Genomic DNA, 15718 nt, shown 5'->3' with positions numbered 1-15718 from the left:
CCAATATGACCATAAAATACATAAATAGATTAGATACCAAAGGTGCAAATGCAGAATTCCTTATGAAGAAGGATTGTGCTAAACAACAGTGTAAGAAATCTGGGGATAAAAAGGCAGAATGTGTTACAGATGATGCTGGTTTACTTAAAACACAATAAACCCCTTTCCTTGAAGTTGCTTATTGGCCCTGGCTCCTTCAGATCTGTCAACATTAATTTAATATCCCACTCTTAACATGAACTGTATTGAATATGAGACATTTCAGGATGTATTTAAGCCTCTGCTCAGATTTAATTAGAAATGAGAAATATAGCAGATGGAGAGAAATCATTGTTGCACTGTTGGGCCCCTAATGCAGAGACATTTCTCTAACAGTTGATGGTTAAAAACTGTTTGATTTGTAAGCCACAGCAAAAGAAAAGTGATCTACAAATAAAATTAAAAAGCAGGATAACAGCTGCTCCAAAGCCTTTACAAAAATCTCTAATGGAAACAGGGAAAAGCCTAACCATGATACGAAATACCACTGTAAGGTAACTAGATTGCAGTACCAGTATTAAGACTTTAGCATCTGTGTAGTTGCTACAGTGTGACCTTTATATTTGGCTTTCCTGTCATAAGAACTCAAATGAGACATTTTATTATCAAAGAAAAAAAAAATTCAAAGTGTCTATTCTACCATCAGTTTTGCACTGTTCAACTCTGATTTCCTCATACTTTACACAACAGGGACAAGTTTCTGTACACAGAAATTGTATGCTGCCCAGATAAAAATATTTTACCTTTAATGAGCTTTATAAATCCAGTCATCCTCACATCTGAGTTCACAATGCACAGAAGAAGTAAGCAACACATTAAGCTAAACTATCCACAAGAGAAAGCACAAAGCAGAAGCGGCAGGCAGGTCAGCAGTCTCTCATTTGAGAGGTATCAAAGGCTGTTGATGGATCTAATAAAATTACTCTGAACATCTGACCTTTGTCCATGGCCAGAAGGAATGCAGTTGCACAATAGGGGAAGGGAAATCACTGGTGGCAAAATGAAGTTTAAAATAAACTACGTTTCTACTGGCAATTTTTCTTTATCCACTATCATGTAGTATGCAGAGGGATGTACAGTATGCACTGAGAACAGGAAATGAAAGTGAAAAAAATGGAAGCTAAAACTGACACTAACAGTACTTAAATTGCTTAATGGAGATGCTGTGTACATACTCCCCAAGGCAACAGATCCTTGTAAGTGTTTAGAGCTTCTAATTGTACAGTATGTCTTCATAAACAGCAGGTTACAGAAACTCTAGGTCAAATGTTAGACAACAGAAGAATTTTGTCTATAATTTATTCAAAGTTTGATTGTATCATTGCACATTAGAAGGAAATCAAACCTCAGAGTTAAGATGCTAATTACTTCTAAGCATCTCAAATATATGTGTGTGTAGATATATATATGTGTGTGTATACATATATGTATACATATAGATAATGTATATACATGTGTGTGCATATATAATATGTTTTAAAATTATATTATATTTATACATATACAGAGACATGTAAATGCATACTTATAACTGTTTTCCTAAGGGCTGAAGTCATTACCAACACAGTGCACAAGGCTTTTCTCATATCTGTGTTATAATTGCATCAGTAACTCAAGAATATAACATCAAGGTTTTTTATTATTTTTAGCATTTTTTTAGGAAAAGACTGGATAATTTTCTCAGTACATCTTATTTTAAAACCAAAAGCAGAGCAAAATACAGCAGACATAGCTTCCCTGTCTAAATAATTCTCAATCAAGGAATTGTTGAAAAATGACTCTGTATGATCCAATAAATTTGAACAGTTAAGATGACAAGATATTTAAGAACACTCCATCTTCTTTTTGTGAAGGCATGCAGAAAAGACACCAGGTGAAGTAGTACCAAAGAACCCTCCCTTGAGTACTCAGGGTATTTTCCACAAATGCTACTCTTCCCATAGAACTTGTACCACCTGTCTCTGGAAAGGCTCTAACACAACCAGATTCTTGTCGAACACACACACACACACACATACACAGGCAAATAATAATAAAAAATAAATCATTGTAACAACTAGATAAAAATCTCAAGACAATAAAATAAATAAAATGCATACATCTGTATTTACATATAATATAAAGCCGCACCGATTCCATAAGAAACTAAGAGTATTCCTTTTACAATATTTTGAGGTATATTCAGGATTTCTACTGCAAATAAAAGTGTCTGTCAAAGTTTTGAACAACCTTTCATTTGAAAAATATAAGCAGGTAATTAACCAGAGTGTGCACTGATAATTAAATACACATTGTGTTTATTCAAATATGTATACTATGTTAGTAAGATATTTTCATTTATATTTATCTTGAAATTAGGTTTTTTATATATGTTCAAAATGGAAAAATAAATATGTCATAGAATGAGAATTCAGTGAGAATCACTGAAAAAGAAGGAAGTAATTCGGAAGGAAGGAATTCGGAAGGAAGGAAGGAATTCGGAAGGAAGGAATTCGGAAGGAATTCGGAAGGAAGGAATTCGGAAGGAAGGAATTCGGAAGGAAGGAAGGAATTCGGAAGGAAGGAATTCGGAAGGAAGGAATTCGGAAGGAAGGAAGGAATTCGGAAGGAAGGAAGGAAGGAAGGAAGGAAGGAAGGAAGGAAGGAAGGAAGGAAGGAAGGAAGGAAGGAAGGAAGGAAGGAAGGAAGGAAGGAAGGAAGGAAGGAAGGAAGGAAGGAAGGAAGGAAGGAAGGAAGGAAGGAAGGAAGGAAGGAAGGAAGGAATTCGGAAGGAAGGAAGGAAGGAATTCGGAAGGAAGGAAGGAAGGAATTCGGAAGGAATTCGGAAGGAATTCGGAAGGAAGGAAGGAAGGAAGGAAGGAAGGAAGGAAGGAATTCGGAAGGAAGGAAGGAAGGAATTCGGAAGGAATTCGGAAGGAATTCGGAAGGAAGGAATTCGGAAGGAAGGAATTCGGAAGGAAGGAATTCGGAAGGAAGGAAGGAATTCGGAAGGAAGGAAGGAAGGAATTCGGAAGGAAGGAATTCGGAAGGAAGGAATTCGGAAGGAAGGAAGGAAGGAAGGAATTCGGAAGGAATTCGGAAGGAATTCGGAAGGAATTCGGAAGGAAGGAAGGAATTCGGAAGGAAGGAAGGAAGGAAGGAAGGAAGGAAGGAAGGAAGGAAGGAAGGAAGGAAGGAAGGAAGGAAGGAAGGAAGGAAGGAAGGAAGGAAGGAAGGAAGGAAGGAAGGAAGGAAGGAAGGAAGGAAGGAAGGAAGGAAGGAAGGAAGGAAGGAAGGAAGGAAGGAAGGAAGGAAGGAAGGAAGGAAGGAAGGAAGGAAGGAAGGAAGGAAGGAAGGAAGGAAGGAAGGAAGGAAGGAAGGAAGGAAGGAAGGAAGGAAGGAAGGAAGAAGGTCAAATATTTTTCTTCCTGATCTTTTAGTATGGTGCTATGCAGTGTCTGAGGCACAGACTCAGATGTGGACAATCCAAATCGTTTATTAGAGGTTCTGGCATTCCTTATATACTTTCACAAGTTTTCTCTTGTTACTTTCCCATCCGTCTTTACGTGTCAACAAAATACTCCCCCAAATAGTCCTTAACCATGTGTACAGGTGCTTAACTAAACAGGTCATGAGTCATTCCAAGCCATGCAGTCTTCCTCCAGTTGGGGTCTGCCATCACACAGATGTGTGATGAACTTGTTTTCTTATTATTCTGTAAGTGTCCTTGATTCTCAGCCTTCCTTTCTCATGCTGTTTATCTTGTTCTGCAGCTTCTTCTCTAAATATAATTTCTTGTATTCCCACAGTGCTATATAGTCTTAGAAACTGTTAATGCATACTGATCCCACTTTGTCTATTTTAGCTATGTTTTAATAGCAAATTTTAACACTAATTTCACAAACCCAAGAGCATTAATTTCTCCTATTCCAAACAAACTCTTAATGTGTCTGTATTTGTTATCAAGTGTTACTAAGCAATAACTCACCACATTAAATCTGCCTCAGCTCATCCAAAACTAGTATTTCCCTCCAAGACATTTGAGTGTATAAAGAAACCATGGGTTGCAACATCACCAAGTTTTGCCATAGTGATCTGTAAACTTCTACAAAAATAGCTGATATATATTCAGAGTAGTCTTTTCATTAATTGCAACATTTGCCAAGAAGCTAAATCTTTTTAAAGGGTAACTTTTATTAAGAATATCATAACATTTATTATAATTCCAACAATTTATCACATTACACTACAAGTACCACTTATCATAAAATTATTAAATACAGATCAACCTGAGTATATAAGACCCCAAAAATCAACAAAAAGACTTGGTTAACTCAGTTCAACTCAAATGAAAGAAGCTCTGACCTGGTTACAATCACTACAAGTATACAGAAGTAATAGCTAAAGAAAATTCACCGAAAAATTCCACACATCATTGGGCGAAGTTCACCCATAACTCCTTATATCTTGAACTTTACTTTTGTCTTTATATTTTATCTGGTGGATGGCAGGCTGGCTATGAGCCAGCAGTGTGCAGTGGCGGCCAAGAAGGCCAATGGCGTCCTGAGGTTCATTAAAAGGAGAGTGGCCAACAGATCAAGCAAGGTGAATCTTCCCCTATTCTCTGCCCTGGTGAGGATTCACCTGGAGTAATGTGTCCAGTTCTGGGCTCCTTGGTACCAAAAAGACAGGGATCCCCTCAAAAGAGTTCAGCAGAGAGATACAAAGATGATAAAAGGCATGGAACACCTCCCTTATGAGGAAAGGCAGAGAGACCTGGGTCTGTTCAGCCTTGAGAAAAGAAGACTCAAAGGGGATCTGATCCACGTCTATAAATATCTAAGGAGCAAGAGGCAACGGGACAAGGCAAGACTCTTCTCTGCAGTGTGTGGTGATAGGATGAGAAGAAATGGCCACAAACTGAAGCATAGGAAGTTCCATACAAATGTGCGTGGGAACTTCTTCACAGTGCAGTGCTGGAGCACTGGCACAGGCTGCACAGAGAGGTGGTGGAGTTACCTTCTTTGGAGCAGTTCAAGACCTGCCTGGACGCCTACCTGTGCAACCTGGGCTAGGGAGCTGCTTTGGCAGGGGGGTTGGACTCAATGATCTCTAGAGGTCCGTTCCAACCGCTATAATTCTGTATTTCTTGTGTATTTTATTTATAAGCAAGAAAAGGGAGTACAATGTTTCTAGTACAAAAATATAACTTTGTATGTTACTAAGAAGTTATTGGAAAATCCACCGTTCAAAATATGATCTATATCAGAGCATTACTGTTATCTCACTTTTATAATTGACCACTCTGCCAAATGTCAGTGGACACCTTTTGCATCCCGTTCCTGAAATTCAATTGCAGTAACAGCAACAAGATCATTTGGAAAGACAATTCTGCTTAGAGTGTATACTGTTCAGGACTCACTTTTGACAAGGAAGATAACATCTTGTATAATGATTAAATACAGAATCCATCTTATGACTAAGTCTGACATCTTCATCTTTTCACATATCAACCAGAGTACTGCAATCAAACTCTGGAACAGATGTGTCTGTAGGCCTATGCTGAAATGTATCAAATCATATGGTATGCATTACATCAAAAGAGGACTGAAATTAAGAAACTAGAAACACGTTCAAAAATAGGACAATTTTCCTCCTCATCTTTATTACTCCTTTTCAGAATCTGTGCCCTGATTACCTTACTCTTCACTATTGGCATCACAGGAGATAAGTTTTCCTTCCAAGGATCTTCTAACTGCTCTTGGAAATGTAAAGGTGGCAGCTAAACCAGTGGCCTTTTATCCAGTATTCATCATTTTGAATGGTGGACTTGAATGCAGCCCAGGTTGCTGGATCTCTTTTCATAACCCACACTCAACCTGGAAATTTCTGCTTTTTTCCATTATACAAGGAATGTTCACAACAAGTTGGCTGCCTCATATAAAATCCAGATATTTCAGATACTCTATAACAAACACGCGGGAAATTAAGACAGCTGTGTGGAAAGCATAACTTGTTCTGTCAAATGAGAAGAAGGTTACAGACAGCTGGTGACACCCCTTTCTTTTTCTCAGGACACAGTGTTCAGCAGCGAGGAGCAACATATCACAGTGAGAGATGTCCACGACAAACTTCAAAGTGATGAAATATGAAATACATATGCTCTTCAATGAATCTGTATGCAAAACAGAAAATAGCATCATCCGTTTTCTTAATAGCACACTTTCTATCTCAAAGACTGGCAAAACAAAGAGAAACATTTGTGTAAAAGGAAGTGCTATGTCCACATGTGCCATCTGTCAGCATCTGTCAGTGAATCCCAAAGAGGGCAAATGTGGTGCAGTTTCAACATTTTTCTGTTTTAGAACACTGAACCAAGAGTATGTTAGCATCCCTCCTCTGTTGAGAAGATATGTTCAAATGGATATATTCCTACTGTTTATTTTAAAACAGTGAAAAAATATGAGAGAAAATTAACTTTGACAGCTGCCCTGCACTAATGATCTGATAGAATTTAACCTGTTTAGGTACAAAAAACATACCCATACTATCACCACTAGGCTTCTTTGATAATGAAAATATATACAGATGGTGTAATCATCATTAGGCAGACACTGAGTTATATCAACATACAGACATTGTCTTTTCTTTCATTGCAATTCCTTAGCAATAAGGAGTTGTGGGAGTCGTTATAAAAATTATACCCCCTATAAAATAACATGTGAGCAATTCTTCGTCAATTTAGAACCTGTCCTCTAACAGCTACTGTGTGATGGGGAAATATGTGAACTGGTTTTTAATCCAAAAAAAGCCCAGTACAATTAAGTGATGTGTCCAGGGTCACTTGAGCTATCTGGGGCATAATGACAGAATGAACTCAAAGGTTTTGATTCCCAAGCTTCATAAGATAATAAAAAAATAAAAAATAAAAATATTTCCTGTGTAATAATCATATTTCCAGTGTATTTAGGGAAGATATTACGACAATGAAAAATTATGCAAGCATCAAGAATAAGAAACATCCCAAGAAGTAAGAAGTGTTCAGAAGACACTGCTGTTGCTGTTACAGATAATGATATTGCAGTTGATCCTGGCGCTGCTGAATGGGGTGTAATGTCAGTTCTGGATGAGGAGCTACACTGCAGCAAAAATTCTGATCATGAATCCCGTGATACCATATCAGCATTTAAGAGTTCAGAATTTCACACCTAGGAGACAACTGACTAAAATGCCAAGCAAAGAACCAGTGAAATCATTCTAAAGCATATTCAATGTATTTTAAGAAAAAAAAAAAAAAGACCTGCTTGTTATTAGCTAGTGATCAAATACAGAAAGACATGGAAAAGTTACTTTAATCTGTAGAGAAAGACTAATACCTCACTAAGCTAGATTTTGGTTTTGTTTAATAGCAAGTTTGCTTTGGCACATCTGCCACAGTTTTTACTGAAAGAATCAAGCCATGAGTAAAGCATTTAGAAGTGTTGACAGAACTGCTACCGTTTTGTTTTCATTTGAACAGAAAAATAATCATAGCATTATTATATCCAAACAATCTAAGACTAAATTATGGCTAATGAAGACTTCACTCTTCCTGGTATGAGGATGAAGAGATGCCATGCAGTCCCCAATTCCCTCGTAGCCACCCCTGCAGTAACGAAGGATATCTCCATTCTTCTTTGAGCTATTGATATTGCCAACCTAATACTTTTTTGGTCAGCTTCCCAATCTTTTTGGATTAATTTTATCCTTGAAATATTTTTCTCCCATTTTTAAATGTTATCATTACTGTTACTAAATATTTCCATAGCACTAGTGCATTAGGAAACTAACCCATTCCACATGCTTTGCACAAATGCACAGAAAGAGTAGTGTGCTACTTGTGATTATTCAGAAAACTCATAACAAATAGCTGTGTGTGCAGCCTAAATTTCTGACAGTTTTTGACTGCTGTGGTATAATGGATTGATTTTTGTGCATTTTAACAACAAAATATTGTTTAATAAACCAGAATGAAGCCAAGTAATGAGCAAGTCTAGTTTTGTTGTGTTTTTTTTTTTTTCTTAAGCAAATCCTTTGCAGTTCACCTTTAAACTAAGGGTCACCAGGTGGGAATGTGTGTTTGAAAGCCCTTGAACTACTTACGGAGTTCATCTATCCATATTATTTATATGTCTTTAATGATTATAAATAAAAAAAATCACTGAAATATTTCTAGTCTTTCACATCAGCAGGTATCTAGAGAGCACTGTCTTTTATTTACTGACCATGTTAAAAACAGAACACTTTTTTCTTATTTTTTAATAATATGCTGTCTGACCAGCTCAGAGAGAACTCTAATAATGTCTCAGTCCAACCATGGGTCTCATTATGTTGGTAGAAACTGTCATGCAACTGTGAATGTGCAATAAGTGTAGAGGAAGAAAAATATGAAAAGCATTCTACTTTCAGATGCTGCACAAAGCTATTTATTCCTACCACACTGAATGAACCAAAAATCAAGGAAAGAAAATGAGGACTTTACTTCATGGCCTTCTAAATTTAAACAAAGAGACAATTTAAGGATACATCTTACAGCAGAAAATGAGGACTGTTACACAGTGCAAGATCTGCATTTAGCTTTTTTTTTTTGTTCCATACATTTTTAAGCATGGTGGCTCATGAATTTCAGTGGAATTTCTCTTTAAAAATCAGTGCTATGACATGATCCAAGTATCAGTTTAGAGATTATAAAAATTATCCATAAACAATGTGATTCTGACCCATATTTATCACCCTTACTGTGAGCATCTCCCTCTGAATGTGGTTTCACGAAATATGCTCTAACAATAGTTTAATTGTATCTCTGGATTTCAAACTTGAAGAACAGGAAATTTTTGCTTACATTAAAGCTTGTGTAGTGGTGTATGCAAAATATGCTCTAAACGATACTTGGGTTTGAAAACAAATAGCTGCAGCGCATGACAAAATGGAGAACTCAAACCTGTAGAACACTGATGCAAAGCACAGAGAACTTATTACAGGATGTATCTTCATAATCTTGAGTCCAGCCTTTCTACTTGAAAGCATGAAAACATCTCTGAAACGAAATGAAATGAGAAGTAAGTTACCCATTTGCTCTCTGTCTGTGCCACATCACAGCTGCTTTTGGCATGACATTTCATACAGGACGAGACACAGTGAAGAAGAAAGAGAATTGGTGAAATGTCTTTCACTTCATTAACATACCTGTCAACAACCAGCAGATCCACCACTATTGACAGTCTCTTCCTTTGCAGTTCTGTTTGGCTCAACATGTAGGCACGAATTTCTTTCCTAAGGTAAGTACTTCAGTAAAATCAACACCCTTATATATGCTCACACAAGGATCAATGATTTAAAAAGCTTTCACCCAGAGAAGCACTGTGTGCAGTGAAACAGGGTTTTGTTAATCATCCTCAACCAAACAGTAACAAAAAACAAGTTGCTCGGATCAAACATATATGCAATTATATTCATTGCAAGAAAAAAAAAAGGAGAAGAGTTCTATTTCATTTCAATCAGTACAAAACATTCAGTTCAAAACCTGATAGTTTGAACGCATCTACAAAAAAGTAAGATAAAGAAAAGACTAGATTCACATCTGTTCCAGGGAATATTATTTGAATTAATATCCCAGTTGGTGGGAAAATCACCCAAGCTATGAAAGACCTTTCTTCTGCCTACAGGATACAATCCAGAGTGCTCACCTGCCAGGAAAGCATCCTGACCAGCATGCCACAGTAAAGCTCTGGGGGATGACAAGGGACCAGGGCCAAGCCAGCCACATGGCACCGCTCCACTTTGTATTCGTGGCAGCAGAAACTGGAGCCCAGGAATTCCACTTCTACACAAAGCTTCCCATCCACAAGGCTGGAAAAACCTTCTTTCACAGCTTTGCTCAATGAATATTTAGGTACCCCATGCAAACTGGAAGAGCCTTCCCCAGAGGGATGTTTGTTCCAGCATCTTCCTGAATCAGACAGAGAGCAGGTTTGGACAGGGGTCTTCTGCCACTCAGGAGAGCATCTTAACCACTGCACTATTAGGTGTTCAAGTGTGGAGCTCCTGAAATCCCTCCTGGGGGAGCAGTGGCACTTGCCATAGTGTATTTAAATATTAATTGAGCAAGAGAGTGTGAATGACTCTTTAAGCCTGACTAGCAGTCGAGGCACTCTCCTGGGACGTGGGAGCTGTGATTTCAGATCCCCTTAGGCGGAGCAAGAAATTGATGCCAAAGCTCCCCTGGCTGTGTTTCTGGTTCTGCCAGCATCTGAATCCAGCCTGAATCCAGCACAAGGTACACCCACAGATCACTAAGTAACCCCAAGCTGCCTTACTGGGTGAATTCATTGTTCACCATAAAATCTTAGTCCCGCTTATAATCCACTCCAATTCTGCTCTCTTGAAATGTCAGAGGCGTTGATATGAGGCACCTCACTTTCATATGGATATTTATGCCTCTTCACTTTTGACATATCACACGGGCTGCTCCGAGAGTAATGCCTCCTATTTTATTATGTTGGCCCGTGACATCAGAGGCAGGTGTTGGTGGCAATTCGGTAGAGGCTGAACCTTCCTATCAATATTGCATTACATTTTGTTACTGTGTGACAGATGGCAGCAGAGGGGCAGCCTGACAAAGAGGAGTCTGACATGGAAGTGTGTATGAATAAAAGGTGTCACTAAATTCCTCCTTGTGAAAAAATTTCACCTGATGACATTCATTGATGCTTGCTGAACATTTTTGGGGACTAGTGGATGTGAGCATAGTGAGGTGGTGGGTAGTGCATTTTAGCAGTAGCAGCAGCAACAATGGGTCACCTCCACTGGTGCAGCATGCAGGCTCTTGTTCATCAAAGGTGAAAATGAATAGCTAATGATGGTGACTATGTTCAAAAACAGAATGCTGTAGCTGGGACTTTGCTCTACCAAATAGCATTATTGTGTTCTTTGATATACTTCCCATGGAAGTAATAGAAGGCACCACTTTCAGAATGACCTATTTTTTCAGAGGGAAGAGCGTGGTTTCCCATTATTTTTTTACATGGAAAGTGATTAGAGAACTCGTCAAGGTACTCTGTTTATTTTGAGTGGGAATTTCACACTGCCATGATGCTAATGCTATAGAAACGGTGTCTGAGATTGCAAATGTGAAGTGCAGTGCCAATGGCTACAGGTAAGGCAAAAGTTTGGGAGTCCTGAGGAATGAGCTAGGGAGCGTTCCAAGGTCCTTTAGCATCCTTTGAAGGGAAAGTCAATATAGGAATGCACGGTAGAAGTGATGTGGGCAGAAGCTGTGAGTCTGTTCATGTCTGTGATTATTCCACATCTGAAGGAGACTGCTGCACATCTGTTATTCCACCACAAGAGTGGAATCTTTGATGAATTTGCCTGTACCTAGCATGCTGAGGGAAGGTTTCACTGTGTAGAAAAGGATTTTCTTGCCAATCTGTGCATCCTTTTGGAAACTAACTGGGGCCAACACAGATGTGGTGAGCAACACAAATCCCTGTTTGGAACATAAGAGGTTCCAGAAGAGCATCATTTTTCTACTGCTGGCAGGATGCCATAAACTCATTTATACTATTTTCTGAGAACTAAGAAAGGACAATAAATATCTCAATGTATTTGCTATTCTAATGCAATTAAGTGATTAGAAGAAGAAAAAAATGATACCACAAATAATTGCAGGAACAGTGAGAACTTATCAATAAAGCAAAGTAAAAAACACAGAAATTGCATGAGTTAAAGGAACTGACAGTGTGATCTATGCTCTGGAGTACTAATCCAACTGAAGGGAGCAGGGAGCAGATATTTTGGTGGCTTACATGAAATGAGGTATTCTCAAATGTCCTTAGCAGCGTATTTTTGGATCTCTTTCTGCTCCCAGGGTAATTTCAACGAAGTGCACTATCTGAGGCAGTCCTATGAAGTTAAGATTGAGGTGCAGCATTCTGACAAACTGAACAGCATGATGTGTTCCTGTCTTTTGTTTGTTTGTTCTTTGTACCAGTAGACCAATGAGTTTTCTAGGGCTCTCAGTCTTCCAATCTACCATTATTATAGTATCATAGATACAGTGAATAAAAAAGTAGGAGTTCATTGCTACATTTTAGTTCCTTAACCCTAATAACAAAAATTAGAGTGTGCTTTTCAATTAGAAGTGCAATTGTGTAAATAGACACATTGCTTTTGTGCTCTGACACCAAAAAGTAACAAAACCAAATAAGTGCTGCTCAAAGCAAAAAATATATAAAGAAGGGGTTCGTATTTGTGCATAAATGAGTATTTCAGTTTCTCCTTAATTTATTCTTCACTGAGAAACACATTTGTTACAGATTTATAGTTATCTTATTTAGAAGTAATTTTTAAGGCATGTATATTACCATGTTTGCAATCAAATATTTGACATTTCAAAGAAAATTATTTGAATTATTTTACATTTTTCCTCCCTTTTAAGCTTAAACTCTTAACTGAAGAGAATCTGAATCATGTCTTGTTCTCAGTGTTTCATTTAGTGTTGAATATATTGTCAACGGATAAAAATTAAGAGTATTTATTTAGTGTTAAAATCACTCATTTTTTGTCTACTTTTGTCTCACTCCTTCACCCATGAAGTGATATTACTATGTTGTATTTATCTTCTGGAGATTACATATATGCAGATATTAAGAATACTGCAAAAACAGTAAATAGCAAATTATAAATATACACAGGCCACTCTGAAAGTAATACTTACTATTTCTTTCCATATAAACTACAGCAGATATAAAGAGCACAATAACAATATGTAATGGAGAAAAATCTTTGGTCACAAAATAGTATTCTTTCAACATAGTCACCATTATTTGTCAATTCGCACAGATGAGCTGATGGAGACGCTCTTCATTTTGTGGTGTGACAGTTGCATGGCTGCAATGTGGGTTCTCTTTCATGACAGTGTTGCCACTGACAAAATACATTACCCCTTGCCTCACTGTGCTCACATCCCCTGTTTGGTCTCCAGAACCTTTCAGCAAGCATCGATGTATGTCAATGAGTGCCATTTTTTCCTCATGAAGGAATTCAGTGACACACCTTTGCTTCATAAGCATTTCCATGTCTCCACTGCCATACCACCATCTGTCTGGTGTCTCACAAGCTGACATCATGAAATAGGAGACATTACTTTTGGAGCAGCCCTCATAGATACGGCATTTCTCCATGCCCCAGAGTCAACAGACACATGTGGGAACATGGAGAAAGTGTTAATCTGTGACCACAGCCTTGCATTCTAAAGTGAGTTCCAAAAAAAACCAAAGTTTACCAAATATTCTCTATGGTATATCATAATGTCCCTAATGACACATGATCCTGGACCAATACAGATATGCTATGCACATGAAATTGCATCAGAGAAAAAAAATATCAGTTTGTTTCTCATCACTACAGTACAATAAACTATTACCTCCTCTCCAAGGTATATGTCCAAGGAATATACAGAAAAGGTAAGCCTGATTTTCAAGCTAGAAATTAGAAATTACACCCATGAGTTAACTGTTAGGTCTCTGTATTTTTAATGCATTTTTCAATAGGTACTAATCTGTCTGCTGATCCCTCAGAAGGATGATGCCATTCTGTGAATAAAAATAGCTTGTTGCAGAAGCGTATATTGGAAGGTCATTTCTTGACTTTGACGGAACAGCTCTCCTAAAAGGAAGGGTTAGCAAGTAAAAATTCAGTACGGTTGGAAGAGGTCTTTAACAAATGGGCCACCTCCTACTCTTGTGTAAAGTAACAATCATATACAAATGCCACTTATGCTTTTTTATTAGTACAACAGTCCACGTTACTAGCACCATTTGCAGTATTATCAATAACTTTATATACAGGCCAAAGATTTTGAGAGTGTATGCACAGATAGAGAAAAAAGGGAAAAGAGGAACTGTAAAGTGGATGACAAAGACAGTTTAATAGGAAAAAAAAAAAAAAAGCTACAGTTCCAAGGAAAAATCTGTAGAAGTGTGCATATAGACATAGGCACTGCCTGTGCAGCTCTTCAAAAGGCTCTGGGCTTTAAAAAGTATATATTTGGGTAATACTGTCTTCCTATTGTGTCTGAACAGTAATTTCACATGCAATGTGTAGAGAATATACACTAATACAAGAGAGTTCATATTTAACCCACTTTTCAAGTTACCTAATATTTTGTCAATCATTTTATAGGTTTTAGCTTAGGGATAAATTTGAAGCTGGCTTTTCCCTAGTGGAACTCCAACAATAGAGAAATATATACTGAAGGGAAAGAGAAACTGGGATATTGAGCAAGCCTAACAGAAATTTCATTTTGTACTTAATAATTACTTTTTCCAGATCTCTTTGACTCAAAAAGCTTTTATATCTCAGAGTTTTAACACTCAGCTATGATGCTGAAAATCTAGAGATTTTTCCCTTGTATCACATTCTTAAATACACATATGGTTTGTTTTCAGCAATGAGACAGTAGTTTTGATTTCAAACAGCAATAGCTTATCTGCCAAATCTTAGCATAAGGTTCAACAGGTAAAACTATTTCAAGTTAACTTTTTAAACTCACTATTGTTACAGTAAGTAGGAAACAGATAATTTGTATATAAACAGAAACCTCATGTTTTGTTGTATATCTATGGCAACTTCCACAAATGACTCATCGATGACTTTTTTTATTTTATGACTCAGACATATTACTGTTTACCCTATTCCTTCTCACAGCCTCACATACAGTATCTCCTCTTCCTAAAGGAATTCAGACCATTTTCTCAGGTCTGAAGGTACACATCTAGCTGCCCATTAAAAGTTTCCAACAAAAGGGAAATGATTGTTCTCACTAGGTGTGGACATGACTTCTAAACTCTGAGTTTTAGCTCTATGTACTGGGAGTGTGATGTTGAGGTCTATCACATGATGACAAGACCTATTTTCTATTCAAAGTAGCAAAATGACTACAGTCTGTGACAAGGAGATAAGTATTCCATGTAAGTTTATTTCAAAGTGGATCAGTTCTCCAGTCCATATTAAACCCTTCCAGATTTCTCCCCAGCTGCTGGCTGTTTTCCAGGGCTTGGATGCAGCTCTGGTGTGCAGCATGCTGAGTGTTCCCAGGTGCTAGTGTATTTTTATGCCTTAGTCCTTATTTACAGTTTTTCTTGAGGTTGCTTTGAAATGTGAACAATCACGGTATAGCATGCTACAAAGTTCTTTCCACATCCAGCAATCGTTTTATGTTGCCTTGAGTCAAGTCATCTTTAAATGAGAAAATATGAGGATGAGCACTAATAAATTTCACAAGGAAAGAAATTGCATGAAATTAATTATTTCAGCATACCAAAAGCTGTGTGAGCAATCACAGGGCAAGATTAAGAACTTACAGCCATGATTCTCTCCATCCTCCTAAAACTCCTTGACAATGGTTACTAATGTAGTACTACTTAGAGTGTTATAGCTCTCCTTTATTCCAACAGTGCTGTTATAACACCTGGAACGCTTCGCTACCATGGTGTAATAAAGAGGGATAAAATGATGCATTAAAGGTCCCTGGTGAAAATCCTATTCCAGATTTTTCAATTTGGAATAGTCTGTACAAAAATGCAATACCAGGAGTTTAGTGGTCATAAAGCATCACAGGCACTTGGCTCTGAGTTTCAGTCAACTTTCCAAAAGCGAA

This window comes from Cyrtonyx montezumae, unplaced genomic scaffold (genome assembly GCF_038088225.1).
Source record: "Cyrtonyx montezumae isolate F1298 unplaced genomic scaffold, pur_monq_1.0 scaffold_3, whole genome shotgun sequence".
Lineage (NCBI taxonomy): Eukaryota > Metazoa > Chordata > Aves > Galliformes > Odontophoridae > Cyrtonyx > Cyrtonyx montezumae.
This window is presented reverse-complemented; position numbering follows the sequence as displayed.